The sequence below is a fragment of the Bos indicus x Bos taurus genome, chromosome 2 (assembly GCF_003369695.1).
Source record: "Bos indicus x Bos taurus breed Angus x Brahman F1 hybrid chromosome 2, Bos_hybrid_MaternalHap_v2.0, whole genome shotgun sequence".
Taxonomy (NCBI): Eukaryota; Metazoa; Chordata; class Mammalia; order Artiodactyla; family Bovidae; genus Bos; species Bos indicus x Bos taurus.
In genome coordinates, this window is record NC_040077.1 from 98,619,789 (window position 1) to 98,627,682 (window position 7,894).

A 7,894-nucleotide genomic window follows, 5' to 3' on the forward strand; every position below is an offset into this window, starting at 1 on the left:
GCTTTTTGTGACAGGACTGTTTTTCCTCTGGATTCAGCAACTGTAGAACTTTCTGTTTTCTTCTTTGTCTATCAATGACTCTCTTTTGGTTAAAACACATTTTAAAATTGCCCTTCTCCAGGAAGCTTTCCTGATTAATTGTATTTAGTTACTTCCTTTTAATATCTTCCATTTGTGAATGAGCACTGTTTTAAATCATATTTCTGATATGTTGGTTTGAAAGGCTCAAAATGTGTAAGTATATATATATAGAGAGAGATATATATAGATATCTTAAATTTTCAAACCAGTGTGGATAGTAATATAATATATACTGAGATTGTGATAGGATATAATTATCTTCATAACTAGATCACTGACTCTGACTAAATCAGAATTTTTTATTTCCTTTTTACACATATAAGTATTATGTCATTTTGAATACAGTGTACAAAAGTCAGGTGACAAACCCTGCAGATTCAGTAGAAGGTATTTGTTTCTGACACAGATGAAAAGGAAAAACATCTGAATATCCAATGTAGGTTGGTCATTTTCCCACTGCCTTGAAAAGGGCAAGTGTTATAGCATTTCTTTTTTTCATCCTGATTATACAAGAGACTGTTCTTTATGTATGCTCTAGGAGAAATGAAAAAGTAAAAATCTAACCTACTGTCAAGCAAAAGTAGCTTTCATTATTGAAATTATATGACCAAGTATGCTAAGACAGATTTAAGTAAAATACACAACTTTAAGAAGTGGGAAAAAATTGGGCAACTCTCAATTGTGCTTTGCTCAAGCCCCCATCTCCTTTAAAGCAGCCTTTTTTTTTTTTTTTTTTAATTCCAGGATAAAATTCTACCCAGTGTCATCTATAGTCCTACTCTTCACTTCCTAACACAATTCCTAATTAGAATGTACATATATGGTAGGAATTCAAATGACTAAATCATCCCTATGATTACTAACTATATTAAGTTTCTAGCACTTCTATTAAAAACAAAACAAAGACTTGCTGGCTTAAAAATACATACATACACAAATTTATTGTCTTACAGTTCTGGAGATCAGAAGTTCAAAATCAGGGCTGAGCGCTTCCAGTGGATCTAGAAGAGTATCTCCTTCCAGGCTTTCTCTTATCTTCTAGAGCTTCATTTCTTGCATTCTTTGGCTCCTAGCCCCTTTTCTATCTCAGAGCCAGTGGGAAGCATCTTGCTTCAATCACCAAATTGCCCTTTCTTGTGTCTGTAGTCTTATTTCCCTTGACCTCCCTTTTGTAAGGATACCTATGATTATATTTTAGACTTACCTGGAAAACTAAGGGTAATCTCCCCATCTCAAGGTCATTAATTCAATCACATACGCAAAGTCCATTTTGCCTTATAAGGTAACATTTCCAGGTTCTATACTTTAGGATAATACTAGACATTGTGGTGGGATGGTGGGGAAATATATTTTTGTTCTCAGGGTGGGAGCTATCTTTTAGGATCCTTTGAATCACATTGGTTCAACAGTTGCCTTATCTGCCCACTTATGCCTGACCTAAGCAATAGAACTCTCATGTTTATTTAAACTTTCAAATGCTCATCATGCAATAAAACATGTGTTTTCTATTCTCAGGAGTTCTGTAAAATTTGGATGTGGACTGTTTACAATTCCAGGGCCAGTCTTTAGTTTCTCCTTTCTATATATAAGATGTTCTGTATTTTCTTGGGCTTCAAAATTACTATAGATGGTGACTGCAGCCATGAAATTAAAAGACACTTGCTCCTTGGAAGAAAAACTATGACAAACCTAGATACCATATTAGAAAGCAGAGACATTACTTTACCGACAAAGATTTGTATAGTCAAAGCTATGGTTTTTCCAGTAGTCAAGTATGGATGTGAGAGTTGGACCAAAAAGAAAGCTGAGTGCCAAAGAATTGATGCTTTTGAACTGTGGTGTTGGAGAAGACTCTTGAGAGTCCCTTGGACTGCAAAGAGACCCAACCAGTCAATCCTAAAGGAAACCAGTCCTGAATATTCATTGGAAGGCTGATGTTGAAGCTGAAGCTCCAATCCTTTGGCCACCTTATGCAAAGAACTTACTCACTGGAAAAGACCCTGATGCTGAGAAAGATTGAAGGCAGAAGGAGAAGGGGATGATAGAGGATGAGATGGTTGGACGGCATCACTGATTCGATGGACATGAGTTTGAGCAAGCTCCAGGAGTTAGTAATGGACAGGGAAGCCTGGCATGCTGCAGTCTGTGGGGTCACAAAGAGTTGGACATGACTGAACAACTGAACTGAACTGAATTGAGGTATGAACTTCCTAGCTTTCAAGTCCTTCTGAATATACAGCCAATAGCTCAATTAAAGCAATAAAGTAGATAAAAGGTAAATGTAAAGGTTATGCTTAGTGCTCAGTTGTTCAGTCATGTCTGACTTTTTGCCAGGCTATGGAATCTTCTAGGCAAGAACACCAGACTGGAGTGCCTTTTCCTACTCCAGGGTTTATTGCCAACCTAGAGATCAAAGTCTGTTGAGTCTCCTACATTGGCAGATGGCTTCTTCACCACTAGCACCACTGGGGAAGCCCTAGGGTTTTATATATATATATATATATATTTATATAAATATATAAAATATTTATATATATGTAAAATATGTATTTATACATAAATATATATATGTAAAAGATTCCTTTTAATTTTCCTACCAAAAGGAAAGAGTTATAGTTATACTTCTCCTAACATTTTGTGGTATTTGTCATGGGACTTCAAGCAAACTATTGTCTGTTATTCTGATCATATTACCAGATAAACTTATTATGAGATTTACATAATTTAACAACATCAGTTATGCATAGGTAGTCTCATTAAACCATGTAAACTGTGACTATTTATTGGATGAAACAGAAATTAAATTTTTTCACTAGTATAAAAGATTTGCCACAAACTGCATTTTCTCCTGGATAGCAAGACTTCAAAAATGATTTTTTTAAATGTATGTAAGAAACATTTTATTTTACACAGTAGATAAACAGCAACAGTTATGTAGGAAAATAACTGGGTACATTAAATGTAAATGAGATAAAGTACCCAATATATACTAAAAAGTATAAAGAAAATACTCTTCATTATTGAAAATGGTGATCAAAGTAAACATCACATTGGTGAACAGGAGAAAATGACACAGAATATTCACTTAAAATTTTGAATCCAAGTGAAAAAAAACAGATAAAATTTCATTCAAATGCTCAGGACATTCTTAATCTTGTAAATGATAATTGCAAAAATATTCTGTTTAAAGCAGAGAAAGCATGAGTATGTATCTTTAGAGATACATGATCAGAGATGATGGACCTCATGAGTCTAGGTACAAATATGTACAAGTCAATGGTTTGAGTTCACTGAATTGTTGAGTTGCTCCTTATTTTTGATTCATTATTTTTAGAATAACATGGATATTACTGATCATTTAGGGATATTATGATATGTGTTTTAATTACTTTAATAAACAGAAGCTCTGGGTCTAATGACCAGTGTATTCAAATTGAAGACATAGCATAGATCTTGCCTGTTTCATAAACTGCAGCTGCTAAAAGTAAGTTATGCTTATCAAAACTACAGAACCCTTAATAAAATAACCGAGTCACCTAAACTAACTTTTTTAGTAGCTTTTTTTAAATATATATACATATGTTAGGACTAAAACATGGGCTAGTGCTCTCAGTAGTGACAAGTGAATTTATTAAGGTTGTTGACTTTTTTTTTTAACAATGATGGTTTGAATTTGTGTTGTCTCCATTAAAATTATTGGTACCTCTAGTTAAAGTGCTTGGATCTATAAAACTATTTTGGTATATTACAGGATTTTCCCTCAGAATGAGGGTTAGTTTTAGTCAAGCAAATGTTTACATAAGGATTTTTGTGTCTCTGTTTAATTGATGATTATTCCTCCTAGTATCATAGTATATAGCTTTATGTCGTTGTTCAGTTATTCAGTTGTGTCCTACTCTATGACCTCACAACTGTAGCTTGCCAGGCTTCCCTATCCTTCACTATCTCTCAGAGTTTGTTCAGCTCGTGTTCATTGAATTGATGATGCCTTCTAACTATCTAATCTTCTGCCCCCGCCTTCTCCTCCTTCCCTCAATCTTTCCCAGCATCAGATCTTATCCAATGAGTCGGCTCTTCCCATTAGGTGTCCAAAGCATTGGAGCTTCAGCTTCAGTATCAGACCTTCCAGTGAATATTCAGGATTGATTTCCTTTAGGATTGACCTTCTTATAGTCCAAGGGACTCTCAAGAGTCTTCTCCAGCACCACAGTTAGAAAGCTTCAATTCTTTGGCATTCAGCCTTCTTTATGCTACAGCTCTTACATCCATACATGACTACTGGAAAAACCATAGCTTTCACTATATGGATCCTTGTCAGTAAAGTGATGTCTCTGCTTTTTAATACACTGCCTAGCTTTGTAATAGCTTTTCTTCCAAGGAGTAAGCATATTTTAATTTCATTGCTGCAGTAACTGTCTGCAGTGATTTTGGAGCCCAGGAAAATAAAGCCTGTTACTATTTCCTTTTTTTTATTCCCATAGATTTGCTATGAAGTGATGGAACCAGATGCCATGATCTTACTTTTTTGAATGTTGAGTTTTAGGGTAGTTTTTACTCTCCTCTTTCACTTTCATCAAGATGCTTTTTAGGTCCTCATTGCTTTCTGCCATTAGGGTGCTGTCCTCTGCTTATCTGATTTATTAATATTTCTCATGGCAATCTTCATTCCAGCTTATGATATAGCTTTATAATTCATAAATTTGTAGATATTCTTTCATGTAATTAGACATTATTAAGAATAGTCACACATTCATACAGAAAGCCACTCCCTACTCCCTGGATTTTCACATACACTGGGGAAGAAAAGGGATTTTGTATTGCTGTTGTTAATATTGGCAGAAGAATATTATATTGGAAATAATAATTGCATTGTGCATTTGTTAATGTTTTATTCTTGGAATTTCAATGCTGTTGTTTCCTATTTATGAAGTGTGGATTTTAAAATACCTCTCTTAAATCAAGAACTTTTTAAAAAATCGATGATTTCAATTCTGTTCAATCTATCATTTGTATATAAACTTCCATTATTATCATGGAAGTTAGATATGAGCATCTGGTATGTTTTTACTTCAAGGCACAGATATTGATTTTTGTCTTCCACTCTTTGGTTCTGAGGAGAAGGCAATGGCACCCCACTCCAGTACTCTTTCCTGGAAAATCCCATGGACAGAGGAGCCTTGTGGGCTGCAGTCCATGGGGTCTCGAAGAGTTGGATACAACTGAGCAACTTCACTTTCACTTTTCACTTTCATGCATTGGAGAAGGAAATAGCAACCCACTCCAGTGTTCTTGCCTGGAGAATCCCAAAGATGGTGGAGTCTGGTGGGCTGGGGTCACACAGAGTTGGACATGACTGAAGCAGCTTAGCAGCAGCAGCAGCTTTGGTTCTGAACTTCAGCTGTATTATTCAGAGTGAGTAAATCTATACCCATTATATAATTATATCATAGTTCCGTGGTTGATCTTACCTGATCAGGTTGGCTAGATCAAGAACAAATGTGGTGCTGGTAATATGTACATAGGCATTTTTCATCATTTGGGCAAATAACTTTGTATTTTAAAAGTAACTAATAATTTTTAAAAACATTTAATGTATGCTTAGAATTGGAACCATGTGTAAGTTTCTCTCTGAAGCTATGTTGAAGCTTTTTGAAAGGACTGTAGTATTTCCATTATGGTAATTGAAATTTTCTTCTTTTTCTATGAAAACAAATCTATTTAGATTATCTTCTATCTTGAGTGAAATTTAGTAAAATTACAAGTTAACAGAATACTATTCATTCTATTTGAGATTTCAATGGTATTACTACTACTAAGTCACGTCAGTCGTGTCCGACTCTGTGTGACCCCATAGAAGGCAGCCCACCAGGCTCCTCCATCCCTGGGATTCTCCAGGCAAGAACACGGGAGTGGGTGCCATTTCCTTCTCCAATGCATGAAAGTGGAAAGTGAAAGGGAAGTCGCTCAGTCATGTCCAACTCCTAGCGATGCCATGGACTGCAGCCTACAAGGCTCTTCCGTCCATGGGATTTTCCAGGCAAGAGTACTGGAGTGGGGTGCCACTGCCTTCTCCATCAATGGTATTAGCAGAGTTGAAAAAATAGTTCCATATGACTTAAAAAAATTTTCTCTCTGGCAATTATTTTTCTTATTTTTGACATTTATTTATTTTTCACTTTTATCTTGTTTTTAAATTTTAATTAATTAATTAATTAATTTTATTATTTATTTTTGGCTGTGTTGTGTATTTGTTTCTGCTCAGGCTATTCTCTAGCTGCGGTAAGTGAGCTGCTCATTGTGGTGACTTTCTCACTGTGGAACACGGGCTCTAGGCCATGTGGGCTTCAGTAGTTGTAGGACATGGGCTCAGTAGATGGGGCTCCTGGGCTCTAGTGCACAGGCTAAATGGTTGTGGTGCTGGGGCTTAGTTGCTTTGCAACATGTGGGATATTCCTGGACCAGGGATCTAACCTGTGTTTCCTGCATTGGTAGGCAGAGTTTTTACCTCTGAGCCACCAAGGAAGCCCCACTTTACTCCTAATAAGATTGATTAATGATTTATTTTACTTTTTCATAAAAAAGGTTATAAAATTTATTATCAATACTATATTTAAGTTGGTATTTTCTTTCTTTAAATTTTTATTGCATTTAAAAAAAGTTTTTATAACTTTTAAGTCAAATATTTATTTTTTTATTCTTTATAATATTAAATTACTTGGATGTATACTCTCAGTCCTATAGCACCTCTAAAATAGCAACAACAAAGAATAATATCCAATAATTCAATAAAGGAAATAAAATGGAACCATAACAACACTCAACCCAAAAGAATTAAAAAGATGCAAAAAAACAGAAAGGATAAAGAGAAAACAAATGACAAAATTATAGGTAAAAACCAACTATGTCAATAATTCTACTAAATATAAATGTTCTAAAGACCCAAATTAAAAGACAATAATTGTCCAATTAGTTAAACTAAGGCTCAACTATATGCTTTCTGTGAGAAATGTACTTGGAATGAAAGTGAAAAGTCAAAGTTGTTCAGTTGTGTCAAATTCTTTACAACCCCATGGAATTCTCCAGGCCAGAACACTGGAGTGGGTAGCCTTTTCCTTCTCCGGGGATCTTCCCAACCCAGGGATCAAATCCAGGTCTCCCATATTGAAGGTGATTTCTTTACCAGCAGAGCCACAAGAAAGCCAAAATGTACTTCAAATAAAATATATGTAAATAGGTCAAAAGTAAAAAAAAAAAAAAAAAAAAGGAAAAACATAAACCATAAAAACACCTATCAAAATAAAGCAAGAATGGCTATATTAATATATGTGAAAGAAATTTCCACCAACTTTAAACATATGCTGACTTGTGTCTAATTCTTTGGACCCCATGGACTGTAGCACACCAGGCTCCTTTGTCTTCCACTATCTCCCAGAGTTTGCTCAATTTCACGTCCATTGAATCCCTGATGCTATCTAACCATTTCATCCTCTGCTGCCCCTTTCTCCTCTTGCCCTCAAATCTTTCCTAGCATCAGAGTCTTTTCCAGTGAATCAACTCTTTGCATCAGGTGGCCAAAGTACTGGAGCTTCAGCTTCAGCATCAGTCCTTCTAATGGATAGTCTTTAAAAAAGCTTTAAAATATTCTTTTAAAATACTTTAAATATGTATATATCTAATTAGATAACTTTTAGTACTTGAAATAGCTCAACTGAAATTCCATCACCTCCACTAGCTTTGTTCAAAGCGATGCTTCCTAAAGCCCACTTGACTTAGCATTCCAGGATGTCTGGCTCTAGGTGAATGATCACACCAT